Source organism: Athene cunicularia, assembly GCF_003259725.1.
Source record: "Athene cunicularia isolate RWA chromosome 13 unlocalized genomic scaffold, athCun1 chr13_part1, whole genome shotgun sequence".
NCBI classification, from domain to species: domain Eukaryota; kingdom Metazoa; phylum Chordata; class Aves; order Strigiformes; family Strigidae; genus Athene; species Athene cunicularia.
In genome coordinates, this window is record NW_020799117.1 from 1,192,244 (window position 1) to 1,196,207 (window position 3,964).

The window sequence follows — 3,964 nt, forward strand, 5'->3', positions numbered from 1 at the left end:
ATATATATATATGTGTGTGTGTGTTGCTCATCGTAGCTCTGTGTGTATGTGTCCCGTGACCATCCCAGGGCTCGGGGAGGAGGGGGGGAAAAAACAAGTCCCAAACAACAGGAAAACCAGACGCTGACCTGAGGCACCGTGAGCCAAATCCCAGGAGTTGTGACTAATGTAAAATCCAGCGGAGCGTTAACCACACCAAGTCACGGTGAGAAGCCCCCCTGCTCTCTGCCCCCGGGGAGGTTTCGGGGGGCATCGCGCTGCTCCTGCCGCAGGGACGTGTCCCTGGTCACTGCCAGGGCCGGGCCGGGACAGCGAGGAGCGGGGACGAGCAGGTACCAGCAACGTCCTCCTGGTCACGCCGTGTCGCGCATCTCCTGCTTGCTCGGTGCGTATGTCAAGTATTTATTGCTAAAGAACAATATGAATGTCTTCTATGCAGCATTTATAGAGATTGTGTTGTATACCTCTCGTCAGAGCTCTGTGGCTGTGCAGGTAGCTGCTCTGTGCAGGTTCCCGGAGACCCACGGGGGAGCCCCCGGCTCTGCACAGCCCCCCAGCCCCCCGGGGAGCAGCCGCTGCCGCCCGCGCTGAGCCCCAGGTGAGCGCCTGATGTAGTTTGCTACACACGCCTCTCTAATTAATTACCTTAATCAAAACGTGCCACGTTAATTCGGCGCTGCCCCTGAGCAGGCACTACAAGCCAAGCAGCCACACACAGACACAAGCAGTACGAGGCAGGGGGTGGGATGGGACATAGTGGTTGGCCCCTTTGGCGAGGTACGTGCGCATGGGTGGGTCATCAAACACCCCCCAGACGAGCTCCAGCCCAGGACAGGAGCAAAAAGAAGGGAAAAACCCAGCCCAAAGAGGAGTCTCACTGAGGTGCCCACCGAAGCCGAAAAACGAGCTCGCCGTTTTCACCGGGAAGGGTAGAAAACGGGAGGAAGTGCCTGCATGACCATCAGCTCAATCCTGTTTCCCGCAGTCGAACTGCAGCGAGTGGGGACTTCAGGGTCAAACCTTGGAGGGAGGTTTTTCTAAAGATCGTATCTATTCTGTACTAGTTCAGCTCCATCCTTAGCCCAGTCTGCAACCAGGTGTTGCTGAGCCATCGATGTTACGTAGGAACCAATTTTCCAGGGAAGGATCGGCGCCTCTCGACCAGCACGAGGCACTCGTTTTCCGATGAAAGGCTGTGTGTGAAAATATCCCCCACCTCCAAACTAACTTGCATAACAGCATAGAGTCAGCGATGTGTCATTATTCTATTTTGTATATTAAACAAAAGATATATACTGGGGACAAATCCTATATCATACCGGTGTATGGCATTATTAAAAAAATCATTATTTTTATCACAGTAATTTTAAACAGCATTAAAAAAAAAAAAAATTAAACCAGTGACTCCTGTTTAAAAATAAAAGTTGTAGTTTTTTATTCATGCTGAATAATTCTGTAGTAACAAGTCTGTAGTTTTCACCTACTCAGTGAAATGTTGGACTGTAAAAGCTTGTGTGGAATTGTTGAACATTTATTTTTTCATTTAAATTTGCTGTTCTGGTAATACAAAGCCACACATCTGTACAGAAGTTGCAGTAAATGTGAGCCATTTACAGCAATGCCGAATAATGGACAGAAACCATATAATAAAATTCTGCTTTTTTCATTAAATGGCTCCTAATGGTTTTGTAGAGTTCTTGCTGCGTGCCTGGAGGGGATGGGGTCCGACGGCCCCGCCGCTTCATTTACGCTGCTCTCGTCGTTCGCCCCACCTGCGGGAGTCGCGCTAAAGCCGCTTGCTGCCGTAGTCCGGTTCCAGAGTGCGAGAACTCCTGACACTTAAGCTCAGGTTAACGATTCAACTGAAGGTCAGTCCTTGCCTTTCCTGGGCCTTGCTGCTGCCTCCGTAACGTCCCTTGTCTGGAGGGGAATCGGCACCACAGTTTTATAATCGAATCACAGTCGGGTCTGTGCGCCCGAGCAAACCCGCCTGAGCACAGGTCGGAGAGGCCGGGAGCTGGCGGGACGGCTGAGCTGAAACACCAGCATGGAGGGTGTTTAGAGACAAAAATCAGAATTAATTTACAATCTAATTTGTTCTTACCCGTTGTCAGAATGCTGATGAAAGCTCCTTACCAGGGCAGACACTGACGCCGAAAAAGTTTAGTGGTAGAAGGAAAGTATAAAATACCACAGGAAGCGTTGGGTGTTCACGTGGTAAATCCTCGTGTTTCCACGCCTGGTGCCTTCAGACCCGCTCTGGTGTCGTTTCACCTTGTGAAGTCGGGGCCGCGGCTGCTGGGCTGGTCCCGGGGCTCTGCCCGCCCGGGGCTGCCCCTCGGTGGTGAGCAGCGCTTGGGGCGATGTCACCGCTCTGGGGTTGGGGTTTTTTTTATTTTGGGGTTTTTTTTACGTGCTGTGTCTGCGCAGGGCGGGCAGAGCCCCGACAGCCTTGGGGTTAAACTGCCCTTGGGCTGCTGGGGCGGGACCCTGCGGAACAGGGGCTTGGCTTTCCAAAAGCAGAATTTAACCAAAGTTGGGAAGAAGTATTTCCTAAATGAGCAGCACTGAAAAATGCCTCCGCTGGGCTGTGGGTGGGTGGTAAAGACGTTGCACTCAGTATGCAGAAAGTCTCACGGCCCCAGACCAAAACCCACTGCCATAAAATCCCTTTCCTGCCAGGAGGCCATTTCGGTTTTTCGAAAGCAGCGTTATCTTCAAGCCGTCAGGAGGTAAAACTGCTGAGTTCTTAACACAGCTCACGCCTCTACCCCGGTTGAATAGCAGGGCGAGAGTCGTGCTATAATAAAATTTCATTTAATAGCGACGTTAAAAGGCCAACTCCCCAGCAGGGAATGATTTCTTCAAATTGTTTGCAATTAAAACAAAGGCTTGTACAAATTTCACTTCAGTACTTCCCAAGCTAGACGGCCGTGGGTTGGGGTCAGGCAACACGGGAACGGGATTTAGGAGAACTGCGTTTACTCGCGTAACGATTGGGAAAAGGTGCTCGAGGAGACAGAGCAGACACCAAGATACAGTGACTGCCTCGTGGCCGCGGTACCAGCTCCGGGGCTCCCACACGCCCCACGGCAGAGTACGTCGGTCGCTGGGTGTCTGCACGTTCCACCCCAAATCCGATCTGTCCTATTGCCTTGACGAAATGATTTACATCAGAAGCACCAGTGAAATGAGTGATACAGAACCCGGATCCGTTTCGTTGTAGGGTTCCTGCATCTCCCTTGGCCTGTTTCGGGGAGTTGGGGCTGAGCTGCAGGGAGACGGGCAGCCAACCTCCCCCCCGCTGTCTTCTTTTGCAGTTCTTCCAGGAAATTTGAGTAATACCCAGCATGAGGTTGAAATTTGTGATTTGTTTTGTTTTGTTCACATAATCCCCATAAAATGATAGCGTTTCAGACTGGTTTGGAAAAGATGCCATTAAATGCCATTTTTTACAGTTTTGGCCTTTACGATTTCCCAGCTCAAGCGCTCTTGACTTTGCGTTTGCCTCTGGGACAGCCCACAGCGTGCTGGTTTCTCCTTGGCCGTGGGCAGAGGAGCCGTGGGGCTGAGCCCCTGGGAACCAGCCTCCCTGCCTGCCCGTGCTGAGCCCCGGAGCATCCCGGCACCACAAGCGCGTGCAGCGCGGACCTTTGCTGGGGCCTGGGCCACATCACTGGTAATTCCATTTATTGGTGGGCCTGAAAATACTACATATGGCACACGTACATTTTAAAATAAAAAAGGTGTGAATACTCAACTTGTCAAAGTGTGACTGGAGGGGCGGTAACTAGAGAAACCCGCTGAAGGGGATTAGAAGTCCATGTTGTGTGTATCCGTAGTCCTTGTAGCCGTGGGTAGTATCTGCACTCTGGATAAAGCAGGGAGAATTCTGACTTTGTCTCTTCAGTGCCTTATCACAAAGTGCACGTCTCCGAGCGAGGGCCGAGGGCCGGCCGCTCGC